Source organism: Taudactylus pleione, unplaced genomic scaffold (genome assembly GCF_031769625.1).
Source record: "Taudactylus pleione unplaced genomic scaffold, aTauple2 ptg000179l, whole genome shotgun sequence".
NCBI lineage: Eukaryota > Metazoa > Chordata > Amphibia > Anura > Myobatrachidae > Taudactylus > Taudactylus pleione.
In genome coordinates this window covers 21,442,501-21,458,449 of record NW_028284581.1, presented here as the reverse complement: position 1 = coordinate 21,458,449, position 15,949 = coordinate 21,442,501, and positions in this window count along the sequence as shown.

Genomic DNA, 15,949 nt, shown 5'->3' with positions numbered 1-15,949 from the left:
GAGTGGAGATCCGAACGCAGGCATGCCTAATTATGCGAACGGAGTTTAATGGGAGTGCATAATTAACAAAGTAGTGTCATGGCACATGTGACATGGGAGGTTTTTACACTGACTTGATCGTAGTGCTTAAGAGAGGGTATGGTCAGCCTTAAGCTCTGCGATCAGCTCCGATGGGTCCCGATGGCCTCGATTAATCCTTATAACGCCGGAGATGACGTGTTATGCGATCGAGAAGGGGACGTGTTTTTAGTCTTACGGCTGCTTCTTACCCTCGCTCGTTCAGCTAATGATCCCATCTTAGCGACGCAACTTGCGATTGCTTCATTTGCATATCTGGCCCCTTTCCCCTACGACCGAGCAGCCGCTTACGACCGACTCTGAATGAGGTCCTTAGTTACCACGTGCTGGCATAACTGGATCAGTGATAGTGAAATCAGTGTCCCAGATATCTGTTTATCCTGGTAAGTATCGTCACCGCTGTCGCTCCATATACAGTCACCACTAGCGGCTCCTGGGACTCAAATCTGCCTGTGGTCCTTTAGAAAGATATCCCATGTGGTATTAGGATTTTTTTGCAGCTCAATGTGAAAGGCAGCAAGCTTGTCAAGAGAGGAGCGATCTGTTCTTAATATTGTTTGGCCCCACTCTGTCGTGCCGTAACTCGCGGATAAGTTATGACCACTGCTTAACTGGACAAATGTCCATACATCTAAGACAGGTCGTTTAAATAAATTATCTAACGCATCTCTCCGTCTTGTTATAAAGACGGTTTCCTCGAACAAAGGTAAGCGGGGACAAGGTTAGCGTTAACCGCAGGGGGGAGGTTTAGGCACCCCCGGGAGAAATTAGGGGTAGGCACCACCCTGGGAGTTTTCGGGTAGGGCACTCCTAAGGGAGGGTTAGTATACTTACCTGCCCCGTCGGGATTCTGGTATTTCGGCCTTCCGTTGTCTGCATTTCATCAGCCACCGGGATTTCATACCCAACCCCTTTGGGTAATATGCTGTATTGTCTTTGTGCCAATCAAATATTTTAGAACTAAGACAAAAGTTCCACCTTTGTCTCATCAGACCATAAGGCACAATAAAGTACAGGAACACTGATCGGAGACCCACACAGGTAGCAGAAAGGTATGTATCTAGATGTTTTTTTGGAGGTAATTTTTATAGTCTAAAAGAGATTATATAAATTTGTTTAAGAGTGTTAAACCTGGCTGTTGCTGGTTGTTGTGCTCTAACAGGCACTCTTGTCAAGTCAAGCCAATGAAGCTTTATGTATGCAGGAATAGCTGTTTGTATTCTACCTCATGGGAAATAGTAACACAATATGGCACCTCACTGGCTCCATATGGCTTCTATTTCTGTAGCTGATGCAATTAGCCAGTGACTGATCCATACAGTAGGTAGTAGTAGTAAAATTGAAGCTCAAGCTGCTTACCGGCCCTGCTTTTGCCCTATACTGAATGGAGTGACGGGGAGTCCTCCCAGAGATACTAGACTAGGGGTGGGAAATAAGTGCCCCCCCCCAGCTGCTGTAGAACTACATATCCCAGCATGCCCTGCCACAGTTTTGCTATTTGGTCATGCTAATACTGTTGCAAGGCCTGCTGGGATTTGTGCCGCTTATTGTCCACCCTTGTGCTAGACGTTCTCCAAGCTAATGTCAGACCCCTCAGTCCAGACTGTTGCTTTGTAAGTTATTAGGTTACTAGGGTTGTCAGTAGCTGGTCATCAAAATCAAACACAGTGCTCAATTTCAATACCAGAAAATCAAAGTTAAATACAAATGCAAATGTAGAGAAATCATATGGATGCTGTATATATAACCATTACTTTTTTTTTATAAAACCAAAATGTCACAAACATAGATATAAATTTGCAATAAATAACTATTAAATCACCCATAAAGTGCGTCCCAAATGATGTCCACACCAATGTTGGTCCCTCTGTTTTTGTCTGTAGTTGGTGCTTGGCTGTAGAGGAAGATAGGAAATGCCAAAAGGCTATTTGTGGGACACAGCGGGGTTGCTAGAAAACATGCCTGTCCTGCTATTCTGACAAATTGAATCCTTGTGAACATTTTCTATATGATATAAAGTGCTAAAAAAGATAGTGAAGACATGCATGAAATTAAATGCAGGTTAGATAAAAATGTAATACAGGCCTAAGGAAAGCAATGTTAGAAAATAATCAAAGTGCTTCTCTTTTAGTAGTTACTATTGGTACAAAGAGCTAGAACCCAAGCATTTATTTGCAAGGGGTTGGGTATGATATGTCAACATGGTTATAATGTCAATGTTGACCATGTCAACATTCATCATATAGATAGTGATGAAATGTCAACATGTTAGTATGTCGAGATATCAGTACTGGGGACCCAGTGGTGACTTACCCAGGGTCAGACCTGTTATCCTCTGGCATTCTGGTGAATATTTCTCCACTATCCCTATCCCCTACCCCTCCCTCTAGTGCCTAACTCTAATGCATTTTTTGCATAAAAGATAAATATACCATCAGAAATTTGATATGACGTAAGGTTTTTGAGATATTTAGAAAAATGTTAATGAAAAAAATTAAAGTATTTAATCATAAGTGCTCAGCAAAACTCCCTTCTGCCTGCACTATGGGGTACACATCCTGCCCAGACTCCTCATTCTCTATGTCATTAGAGTCCCCTCATTCTCCTCCATGTGCTGGTCCTGGGACAGAACCCTCCTCTTAGCCCTGGATGCCATGTAAACCAACTTAAGTTCACACCGAAAAGTCAAAGAAAGCATATTAGAGCCTTGATAGAATGAGAGTTATGGTAAAACTTACCTAAGTTAACTCTCTTTTTTCTAAGTCCATAGGGTCTACAGGGAGACATTGGGGTGGACCTGGAGGACCGGACACCAACAGCACAGCTTTTCAATCCCAGGATGCTCCGGTCCTTCCCCCTATACCCCGCCCACAGCCTGAGGGCACTTAAGTTTTGTTAAAGAGCCCAAGGCAGAAGCAGGGCAGGAGAGAAGGAAGACTGGTCCACTGAGGTATCACAAATGCACACAGATAAGGAAACAAGTGACAAATAGAAGAAACCCATAAAAGCCAGGTGCGTCAAGACGGGTGCCCTGTGGACCCTATTGACTTCGAAGAGAGAGAGTTAACAAAAGGTACGTTTTACCATAACTCTCATTTTTTCTTCAGGGTCCTTAGGGCTCCACAGGGACACATTGGGGATGTCCCAAAGCAGTTGTTCAAGGGCGGGAACGCTCCTGTGCTGATAGAACCCTCTGCCCGAAGGAAGCATCCTGAGAGGCAAATGAATCAAAGGCATAAAACCTAGAAAAGGTGTGCGTCACAACCTCTCGGATGGATACTAGATGTAACCCGTATTCAGGGAATTGGCTAGACCTTTCCCTCTTTCCTGAGGCGCGGAGTCTAATGTGCCGGCGGTATTCACCAGGGACCCTCGCAAGGTATGGACTTGGCTGTGTCCGACACACAGGTCGTGGTCCTCAGGTTAGGTTTCCCTATACAGGTGCTGGTGTACTAGTTGAAGTGCAAAGAACTTTAGCGTAGTCGACAAGCCGGGTCAGAACCAAACAGACGAGACTTACCAGGGAGCAGGCGTAAATGGGTCACAGGGAGTAGCCGAGGTCAGAACCAAACAGACGAGACGGTACCAGGGAGCAAGTGTAAACGGGTCACAGGGAATAGCCGAGGTCAGAACCAAACAGACGCGACGGTACCAGGGAGCAGGTGTAAACGGGTCACAGGGAATAGCCGAGGTCAGAACCAATAATCAGGATATGGATATAATAACAAAGTAAAATTGTGCACTGGACTGTAGTTAATGGGCTGGGGGAGCTGCACTTACAAAGAAGGGTGTCTAACCTCCTGTGGGTAATCAATGATTTAGGGAACGTAAGTGGGCTCAAATGACCCCCTTCTATAGTGAATGAATGTCGATTCAGTATCAATGTTGTATTGAGGTAGTTTATTGGCAAAATAAAATTAAAATAAAAATCAATAGTGTCACAGTGCAGAGGACCTGTGAAACCCAGTTCGTAGGATGAAAAGGAATGATTGTGCAGAGTTGTGAATGTCACAATGAGCACATGGTGATGAATAATAGTCTAATAGATATATTGGGAGTGTGTGACCAGGGTAGGAGGGAGCAACGTAGCTCAGTCAATAGGTGAGTAATGATGCTGACTGCGGCGTCCCGCTAATCAGTATGACAGTGCCTGCTGAAAATGGGTCAAGATGGCGGTGCCTGGGATGCAGTGTTCTGAGGGGTGACCGATCGGGAGCCGGAGATGCTAGGGATAGGGGTCTCCTGGCTGAACAGTCTAGTGGTGGTGTGGAACGGCGATGCCCGTCCGGGTGAGTGGATGAGCACCGCCGGTGCACGATGACGGGCTGCGTCTGCCTGGGGAGGTGGTGTAGCGGTGTAAGTTCGTGACACCAGGGACCGCACTCCTCCTCCGTTAAGGAGACTTACCTCCCTGTCATCTCGACGGTGCCTCGGTGTCCCCTTGCCGGCCTCAGCTTGATTGGAGTCCTCTCATCTGTGGCTGGTGCTTCCGGGTCACGTGAGCTGTCTTCGGCTGGTTAGTGATGAACGCTGTGGGGGGGGTGGTGCGCGCACTGATAGATGGCTCCAGGTCACTCTCTGTAGAATATAATGAAGGTGTGGAAGGCTGCAACGCGTTTCAACCCTCTAGGGGTCTTCTTCTAGGCAGTGGAGTATGGGAGAACTCTGTATGAAGAGACTTAATATAGTGAGTTGAGTGTCCCACCTTCTTTCTGATAGGTTGCTAGACATCTCATTAAACTGGTGATTGTTCATGATGTGCATAGATTGGTTAAAGGACTCGTCAATCAGAAGCACAGGTGGTTATAATGAACTGTGTGTGTGCCAAAAAACATGTTGTGGGAGGTGCTCACAACTTGACAGTACAAATATTAAGCTGAATAGTGCACTAACTTCAGTGTAATTAAATTGTTAGTTGCACTCAAAACAGAAGGTGTAACAATGATTATGATGATTGATGATGAAATAAAGTGAAAAGAGATGTAACATAAAATAAAATAGGGTAATTAAAATAAAAATTATAAATAATGAAACCTGATAAATAAGCCATAATAGGGTAAGAAATTGTTGAAAACCTGTGGGGTTGAGGGGTCCAACGAGTTCACATAATAAGGACCTACTTAATATTAAGAGTAATAATGTTATTGGTCACAGATGATAGATCTAATTTCATTGTCACGGTTGAGTCCCTGTGGGTGAAGTGATCCCACGTTGATCATGATGCGTAACTCTTCTTTATTAATCTGTTTAATGTAGTCACCACCTCTCCAATTAGATTTAACTGACTTCAGTGCAGCAAAGTAAAGAACCTTGGGGTCTGAATCGTGGTAGGTTTTAAAATGCATGGAGATGGGGTGCTCTACGTAACCTTTCCTGATGTTGCGCATATATTCATTTAACCTGGTTTTAAATGGACGGATGGTTCTCCCTATGTATTGTAATGGGCAGGGGCATTGTAGCAGGTAAATCACACCTTTGGTGTTACATGTCAAGTTTTCTTGTATCTTGAACATTGTATTGTTAATTGTCGACTGTATTGTTTTAATGGGCATGGTGCTTCTTTTACTGGTAGTGACACATGCCTGGCAGGTCCCACAATAGTAGAACCCTCCCCCTTTATGTCCCGATGTCTTCTGTTTCCAAATGTCAGTGAGTGTGTGTTGTTGCGAAGCTGATGGTGCTAGGTGATTCTTCACTAATTTGGTTCTCAAATCTAGGGATTTACAAAATACTACATTGGGTTTGGTAGGTAAGGAGGTGCCTAAAATATCGTCCCCCAAAAGTATGGGCCAATGTTTGTTCAATATTTTCTTAATATCATGTGCTTGACTGTTATACTGAGTTATGAAGAATAAGAGTATCTGTAGTTGATTTTTTATTTTTGTATTTTAGAAGTGGGTCTCTGTCTGCTTATTTTATAGTTTGGAAAGCCGTTTGTACTGTTTTTGCATTGTATTTTTTGTTGCTTAGTTGCGTTTTGAGTAGATTGCCTTGTGTCTCATAGTCAGTCAATTTGGAACAATTGCGTTGTATTCTTTTAAATTGTCCTGTGAGTATTCCATTTAACCAGCTGGGATGATGACTGCTTGTGGCTAAAATGAAACTATTCACATCTACTTGTTTGCGGTATATTTTGGTATGTAAGTGGTTTTTATCAACGAAAATGTTCAAATGAAGGAATTCCACACCGGTTTTGCTGTAATTGGTTGTGAAAGATACGTTGTTGGTGTTATTATTAATGTGTTGAATGAAGGATAAGAGGGATTCTTCGTCCCCTTTCCAAATGAAGATGTCATCTATGTATCGCGTCCAGAGGATGAGGTTTGCACCAAAGTCATGGTTAGACCAGATGGAGTTGTCTTCCCAATGGCTCATATGGAGGTTCGCATAACTCGGCGCAAACCTCGTCCCCATAGCCGTGCCAGTGATTTTTAGATAGAACTGGTCTTCAAACCAGAGGTAGTTGTGTGATAGGATAAAGGCAATGCTTTTGAGGACGAAATCAGACTGTGCTGGGGTCATGGTTGGGTCCTGATCTAAAAGTATTTGGTACTCTCGATTCCTTGATTATGTCTGATGACTGAATAAAGGCTGGTGACATCACTAGTTGCCAGCCAAAAGTCTTGGTCCCATGTTATTTATGTTAGTTTGTTAAGGATACTGGTGGAGTCTTGAAGGTATGATTTCTGTTGTTTGACATATGGTTGAAAATAGATGTCTATGTACTCGGAAAGGTTGGAAGTGAGTGAGTTTATGCCGGATACTATAGGTCGACCTGGTGGATTAATGTTGTCTTTATGAATTTTAGGAAAATGATAGAAGACTGGGATAATGGGATGTGCTTTGTTAAAAAAATCATATTCGTTAGTATTAAGTATGCCCTCTTGTAGGCCTTCTTGCAATAATGTGTGTAATTCTTGTTGGTACTGTTTGGTTGGATCCTTTTTTAGAGGTTGATATGTGGTCTTGTCCTGGAGGATTCTGTGTGATTCTTTAATATAATCAGTTTTGTTCAGAATAACTATACCTCCCCCCTTATCGGCTGGTTTGATTACTGGTCTGTGTTTGTTTTAAGTTCTTCTAGTGCTTTACGTTCCGTTTTTGTTATGTTGTACCGTTTGTGTTTGAATGTGTTGTCACTGAGTTTGCCTAGATCTTGTACCAATAGATTGGTGAATGTGGAAATGTGATTACCTGTTGCTTGTACTGGGTAAAATTTAGATGGCGGTTTGAGTTCAGTGTGTAGGTATCGTCCAGGAGTTGGAAGGTGGTGGGGCAATGGTTGTTGTTGGAAAAAACGTTTGAGGGTTAATTTTCTAGCGAACTTATGGATGTCTAAGTAGGTGTTGAATCTGTCCAGATCTTTAGTCGGGGCAAACTTGAGTCCTTTGTCTAGAATGGAAATATGGTCATTGGTTAATGGAAATTGGCTGAGATTGAATATCCCATTACCTAGTTCTGATTCGTATTTGCTCCTTGATCTGGCCTTTTTGACACCCTCTCCTCCCCTGCATCCTCTTCTAATTTTCTTTTTGTTTGTTTGGGTGGGGGATTCGGTGGTAGGCCTATCTGTTCTAAAAAATGGTCTACACATGATGAGTTGGTGGAATAGTATCAGGATTCTTGGTGTTATTGATGCTTTGTGGGTCAATCTCACAGTTAAGTTTGTTCAGATTATTAGTGTCATGAATGCTTAGGTCTAGGAGTTCTGGTGCTAATTCTAGCCAGCCTCTCTCTAGTGAATGTCTCACAAGCTGGTGTTCAGGGAATTCTTCTAGGCAGTGTATTGAAAAAGAATCTTCATTAATAGAACTGATATCTGAGACCGATGAAACTGTTGGTGTATTGTAAAAGTTGACGTTATGCCTGCTGGTGTAATATTTGTCTTTTGTGTGGAGTTTGGTCTGGTATTCTTGATAGGTTAAGTTTAGCCTTTTGTAGATTGGGGTTGTCTTTGTTTGCTTTATAGTATGTTTGGGAGTGTGTTCCTTATGTTTGAAACCGTTGATTGGAATAACCTTGTTGGATATGGGATTGATTGCAATGGGTCTATGCTTAGTCGTTTTTTTGATTGGCCCAAGTTTGTCTCTAAGTATTTTCTTCTTTTTTATAGAGATGATTTTATCTTCTCCCTTATTCAGTTTGTTTAGGGTTAACTCTATAAGTTTATGAAATTCTGCATCATTCTCATGTGGTGTCAAAAGTTTATTTAACTGTTGTATTTCCTCATTTAATTGAGATAGCCATTGTGTGTGTGTCTCAATAAGTAGTTGAATGAGTTTTTGTGAACATTCTTGTATAACGGTATCCCATTTGTTTACAAACTCAGTGTTGTTGATATAACTAGATGGTGTTTTTTTAATTTTAAGTCCTTTAGGTATTATTCTGTTACTTTGATACCATTTAAGGGTTTGCTTGTCCCACCACAGTTTGTTTTCTTGTGCTACAGTTTTTTCCAATTTGGTGAATGTTGTAAAGAAATCGTCTATGTTTGTAAGTGTGCCTTGACTGTTGAGTTAGGAGAAAAAAGTGGCTGCTTTATGTTCCCTGGTATCTCTGTTTGTCAAGGATCCCATCTATAGATATATGTAATAGTCCTTGCAGCAATTGATTGTTATTATTAGAGATGAGCGGTTCGGATTCTGTGGAATCCGAACCGCTCCGAACATTGGGGATCCGAGTCCACCCGAACCCTGTTCGGGTGTTCACCGCCTGACTCGGATCCCCGTTCGGGGCCGAACGGCGGCCGCCTGATGTCGGATTCTCACTAGAGAATCCGACATCAGGTCTCCTCGCGTGTAGGGCAGAGCGCAGTGATAGCGCTCTGCCCTACACAGACACAGACACACAGCCGCCAGCGGCAGCTGTGTGTTTGTTACAGCAGCCAATGAGAGTCACACAGACTCTCATTGGCTGCTGCACGGAGGGAGCCGGCTGGAGCTCACACATGAGCTCCGTCTTCCGGCTCCCTCCTCAGCGTGTGACAGAGCGGACGGCGCGGGAGCGGGGATACAGGTAAGTTTTTTTTTTTTTTTTTTTTTACTTGTCAAAGGTCCGGGGGCGCTACTGGGGGGGGGGGTCTGCACTACTGGGGGGGTCTGCTACTGGGGGGGGCTATACTACTGGGGGGGCCATACTACAGAGGGGCCTGCTACTGGGGGGGCTATACTACTGGGGGGGGGTCTGCACTACTGGGGGGGTCTGCTACTGGGGGAGGCAATACTACTGGGGGGGCCATACTACAGAGGGGCCTGCTACTGGGGGGGCTATACTACTGGGGGGGGTCTGCTACTGGGGGGGCCATACTACTGGGGGGGATCTGCACTATTGGGGGGCCATACTACAGAGGGGCCTGCTACTGGGGGGGGGCTATACTACTGGGGGGGTCTGCACTACTGGGGGGGGTCTGCTACTGGGCAGGGCTATACTACTGGGGGGCCATACTACAGAGGGGCCTGCTACTGGGGGGGGCTATACTACTGGGGGGGGTCTGCTACTGGGGGGGCCATACTACTGAGGGGCCTGCTACTGGGGGGGGCCATACTACTGGGGGGGCCTACTACAGGGGGGGCCATACTACAGGGGGGGCCCATACTACAGGGGGGGCTACTACTGGAGCAGCCTACTACTGGGGGGGCCTGCTACTGGGGGAGCCATACTACTGGGGGAGCCATACTACTGGGGGGGCATACTACTGGGTGGCATGCTAATGGGGGGCATACTACTGGGGGGGCCTGCTAATGGGGGACATACTACTGGGGGGGCCTGCTAATGGGGGGCATACTACTGGGGAGCATTCAACTGGGGGCACTGCATAGTGGACCGTACTACTAAGGGCACTGCATAGGGGGCACCACTGCTGGGGGACATTGTGTAAGGGACACCGCTACTGTGGGCATTGTGTAAAAGGGTCACTACTGTGGGCATTGTGTAAAAGGGGCACTACTGTGTGTCGTAACATAAATAAGAGACACTACTTTATGGTGTAATGTGAATCAGGCCCTATGTGCGGTGTAATGCTAATAAGATTGTGCACTGTGACTCCTAGGGCCGTAGCCCACTTTGTAAACAAGTACTGTGACTCTGCTGGCCGTACCCCACTGGGTGGGTGCACTACTTTTCATTTCTGCCACTGCTGTGTGGCAATGTGTCATAGATGTGCTTTATACTGTGGTGTCTGTGTCGTTGTGCCGCTGCTTTGTCGCTTAGTAACCAGTCAGCTCACTGCAACCTTTGGCCAATAATGTTGAAAACAATATTATAAGCTGTGATATGGTCTAAATTGACTGGAAATTAATGTTATTGAGGTTAATAATACTCTAGGAAGAAAAAAAAGACCAATTTATGTGATTTTAGCTTTTTTTGTCAATTTTTGTAAAAAAATCCAAATCCAAATCCAAATCCAAAGCCAGTCACCGCAGTTTGGCAAATCCAAATCCAAATCCAAAGCCGGACGACGAATTAGAACCAAATCCAAATCCAAATCCGGCAAAAATGGTCCGGCGCACATCCCTAGTTATTATATCCATATCCAGTTGTTTATCAAAGTAAAATTGTGCACTGGACTGTAGTTAATGGGCTGGGGGTAATCAATGATTTAGGGATGGTAAGTGCGCTCGAATGACCCCCTTCTAAAGTGAATGAATGTCGATTCAGTATCAATGTTGTATTGAGGTAGTTTATTGGCAACATAAAATTAAAAATCAATAGTGTCACAGTGCAGAGGACCTGTGAAACCCAGTTCGTAGGATGAAAAGGAATGATTGTGCAGAGTTGTGAATGTCACAATGAGCACATGGTGATGAATAATAGTCTTATAGATATATTGGGAGTGTGTGAGTCACCTATTGACTGAGCTACGTTGCTCCCTCCTACCCTGGTCACACACCTTTTCATCCTACGAACTGGGTTTCACAGGTCCTCTGCACTGTGACACTATTGATTTTTATTTTAATTTTATGTTGCCAATAAACGACCTCAATACAACATTGATACTGAATCTACATTCATTCACTATAGAAGGGGGTCATTTGAGCGCACTTACCATCCCTATATCAATAATCAGGATATGCCATGGTAATGGAGCCTATACTCTTCCTTATATAGGTCAGGGTTCAACCCAGCCCCAATCAGCAACTCCCTAATCCTACCTGTCCCTTTAACTCTACTTACAGTACAGCGCGCGCGCCCCTAGGGGAACCGCGGCTGTCTGCACACATTCCACAGTAGGAGCCAGTGGCAGCAGATGCCAGGATCTCCCTGCTTGCCGGAGGACCTGACAGCTGCCAGGGAGGATGTCAGCGGGCGCGCGGATCTCCCCACCCGCTGCCTGTCTGGAAGCCAGTGCTGCCAGAACCGGTAAGTGACGACCAGTGTCTGGTGCACTGTGACAGTGTGGACAGTAGACCAGGTGGCCGCCTTCCATAGCTGTTCAGCTGATATGCCATACCGGGCTGCCCACGAGGGACCCACAGAGCGAGAAGAATGATCAGAAACTGTAGTCGGCACAGGAAGGCCCGTCTTTATGTAAGCTTGTGAGATAATCATGCAAATCTATCTGGCCAGAGTCTGTTTTTTAGGTGGCCATCCCTTCTTGAGGAATCCATATTGGACAAAGAGGGAGTCCTCATGGAAGTAGTACGATTTATGAAAATCTTTAGAGCACAGACCACATCCAAAGAGGCCTCACCTTCCGAGAGGTCTGGTGACTTAAAGGCCAGAACCACAATTTCTGTATTCAGGTGGAAGTGAGAAACTACTTTATGAAGGAAGCCTGGACGACTTCGAAGAACAGCCCTATCCTGATGAAATATCAAAAAGGGGGAGCAGCATCAAAGCACCCCTAAATCTGATGCCCTACAGGCAGATGCTATAGCCAGAAAAAAGAGTCCTCATAGTGAGCCATTAGGTATCCATGATTCCAGAGGTTCAAATGGAGGTTCCTGAAGTGCTTTGAGCACCACTGACAAATCCCATGTTGCCACAGGAGGGATAAAGAGAGGTTGTATCCATAGAACACATTGCGGCAATCTTGCGTTGAAACCAGATAGACAAAGCAGAAACTTGCACTTTGAGAGATGCTAGACAGAGGTCTAGATCCAGTCCAGCCTGAAGAAAAGCAAGAATTCGAGAAACTCTAAAGACCTGAGGGTCATAGTTTCGACTAGCACACCATTGGAAATATGAATGCAAATTCTGTGGTAAATCCTAGCTGTGGCCGGTTTACGTGCTCTAAGCATGGTCTGGACCACAGAGCTAGAAAATTCAGCAGCTGAATTTCCAATAGTTCACAAGTGTAGGACAGATCTCCTCTGTCTCCCTGTAACCCTCTGCAGTGATGCACGGTGTGTGACTGCCGACATCACTGCCAGAATTGCGCTCTAGAATGTTGTGTGAACATCGCTCTGGGGTGCATGCACCGATGATAAAAGTCTGAGCAGCAGTCTGCTAATCTCTGCATATGCAAAGATCATCTGCAGCACGGGGGACTGATAATCGTCCCCTCCTGCTATGCAAATGTGAGGGATGGGGCTAGATCAGAGGGGGTAACAGGGGTGGCATCTTTTGAAACTGGGGGGTGAGGGTTATGCAGGCCAGTAAAATATTTTTTGGCTGGGGCGGTTGGGGTTATTTAAAAAAAAAAGTTTAACATATACATATTGACACAAGGGGAGGGGGTGGCCTAAATTGGGTACCCATTGTCCCAGAGGGGTGCGGGAGGGGACTGTGCCACAGGCACTGGGTGGGGGTTGTTATTGCTGGGGATCTTTTAAAACTGGGGGCTATTTTTAATGGGGGGAATTGTACGTTAAATTACACTGGGGGTCTATGGACAGGGGAGTATGCAAAGCATCCCCTAGGTATATATTTTTTTTAAATAAAATATTTAAATATATTTTAAAAAATTATTTTGAAACAATTAACTTAAAAAAAAAAATGACAATTTTTGTGTGGTTTTGACGGAAAAAATTTGTCAGTTAAGTGGTTAACTTGCACTGCGGTTAGGTTTGCAATGTATATTCACTAGTACTGCTGTTTTCTGTGTTTATGTGACAGCAAATAATAATAATTTTCAGTGTATCATTTATTTATATGGTGCCACAAGTGTTCCGCAGTTCCCTACAAAGTACATAAACAAATAAGTAACCAGTGATTTACAATACAATACAAAGCAGGACACAGACATGTATAATAAACATTGCTATTAGCGATCTTAACACCCACATAAGCAGCCAAGTGTTAGTTGCCCTAGTGGGGAGTAAGAGATAAATTAAATTACAGTAGGAAGAAGCACAAGAGGGTAGAGGGCCCTGCTCGAAAGAACTTACATTCGTTAAGGGAGGGGAAGACAAACAGGAGTGACACAGAATGGGGTGGGTGGGGAGAAAGGAAGATGTAGCAGCAAGTTAGGATGAGAGCTGGAAGCCTTTAGTGAAGTAGTGGGTCTTAAGAGCTCGTTTCAATGATTGTAGAGAGGTGCAGAGTCTGATGGAGAGGGAGGGAGTTCCAAAGGTCGGGAGCAGCGTTGGCAAAATCTTGGAGGCGGGAGTGGGAGGAAGTAATCAATTGGCATGAAAGGCGGCGTGTATTAAGTGAACGAAGAGGGCGGACAGAAGAGTGAAGGGAGATTAGATCAGAGATGTAAAAGGGAGAGGAATGGGTGAGGGCTTTGTAAGTGAGTGTGAGAACCGAGAACCTTGAATTGAGTTCTGAAAGGGAAGGGGAGCCAGTGAAGGGCTTGTAAGAGAGGGGAGGCAGATGTAGAGCGTTTGTAGAGGAAGATGAGTTGAGCAGCAGCATTGAGCACAGACTGGAGAGGAGAGAGATGGGATTTGGGGAGGCCAGATATCAGGAGATTACAATAATCCAATCTGGAGATGACCAGTGAATGTATGAGGAATTTGGTGGCATCCTGGAAGAGAAAGGGTCTGATCTTGGAAATATTCTTGAGATGGAAATGACATGACTGCGAGAGGTTCTGAATATGTGGTTTGAAGGAGAGGGAAGAGTCCAGGATGACTCCAAGACAACGCACTTTTGGACTAAATGAGATACTTATGCCATCTATAGATAAAGAAATAGTGGGACATGATGTTATGTGGGAGGGTGGGAAGACGATCAGCTCAGTCTTAGACATATTAAGTTTGAAAAATTTGCTGGGACATCCAGGAAGAGATAGCAGAGAGACAGTTGGAGAAACGAGTCAGTAAAGAGGGGGAAAGATCAGGTGAGGAAAGGTAGATCTGAGTATCATCAGCATAGAGATGATAATGGAGGTCAAAAGAGTGGATTAGTTTACCTAGAGAGGACGTATAGATAGAGAATAGGAGAGGTCCAAGAACAGAACCTGGGGGAACACCTACTGTAAGAGGCTGTGGGGGGGAGGAGCAGTCATGAGAGGAAACAGAGAAGGAACGGTCAGAGAGGTAGGAGGACAGCCAGGAGAGAGCAGTGTCAAATAGACCAAGGGAGTGAAGGATATGCAGCAGTAGAGGGTGGTCCACAGTGTCAAAAGCAGAAGAGAGGTCAAGGAGGGAGTAGTGGCCCTTAAATTTGGCAGCAAGGAGGTCGCTGCTGACTTTTGTGAGGGCAGTTTCAGTGGAGAGAACGGAAGCCACACTGAAAAGGGTTGAGGGAGTGGGAGGTAAGAAATGTGGTGAGGCGGTTGTAAACAATACGCTCAAGGAGTTTGGAGGCAAAAGGGAGGAGATTGGTCGGTAGTTTGAGAGAATGTTAGGATCAAGGTTAGGTTTTTTAAGAATGGGGTAGACAAGGGCATGCTTGAACGCAGAAGGAACAGTGCCAACAGAGGGAGAGATTAAAGAGGTGGGTAAGATGGGAGCTGACAGAGAGGTAGCAGAGGAGGTGGGAGGGGATGGGGTCGAGGGGAGAGGTGGAAGGGGGGGGCGACTGGATAAGGGCCTTAACTTCCTCTCAAGTCACAGGGGAGGATGACAGAGTCGGTAAAATGGATGGGGAGGGGTGATCCAGTAAAGGAGGTGTAGAGCTGGGGGACTGGTTGGATATGATGTCCTGATGTATGGAATCAATTTTAGATGTAAAATAGGTAACAAAGTAAATGTCAGAAAGCAAGGAGGGGAGACGAGGAGGGGGTGGGCAGAGGAGGAAGTTGAGGGTGGAAAAGAGACGCTGGAGATTTGAGAACAGGGAGATGAGATTCTTGAAATATGACTGTTTAGAGATGTAAACGGCAGCACTGTAGGATGACAGCAGGAATTTGAAATGGAGAAAATCTGCCTTAGAGCGTGATCTTCTCCACTGTCGCTCGGCGGTTCGTGAACATTTAAAAAATCACTATAACACAAAAAAGTGGCCAGAGAGAGAAAGCTATGTTGCTGGTGAGAAAACAGTCAAGTACACTCCATTGGTTGAGTTGCATAAAATAATTTTACCTCCTCTTCACATCAAAGTTGGACCTAATGAAGAATTTTGTGAAACCTCTAATTAAAGGCCAGATTGCAGTTATCTGAAGAAACAGTTCTGAAGTGAAGCAAAGCTAAAGAAAACATATTTGCTGGTCTCAAATAAGGAAAATGGTTATGATTAAATATTTAGCGCTAAAGTAACGGATGTTGAGTCTGCTGCTTGGTCCCTTCAAGGCTGCTGAGCGTGGATTCTTAGGGAACACGTGAATTAACTATTAGACAACTACAAGGATATGGGCTGTAGAATATCACTTAAAATTCACTTTTTACATTCTCCTCTAGACTTTTTCCCTGACAACCTAGTGTGTGATGAATAGGTGGAATGTTTTGACCAAGACATTATGACAATGGAGCATCGTTAAGAGACGCTGAGGCCCTGCAATGATGGAGGATGTAGCGAAAAAGCAGATTTTGCATCCACATGG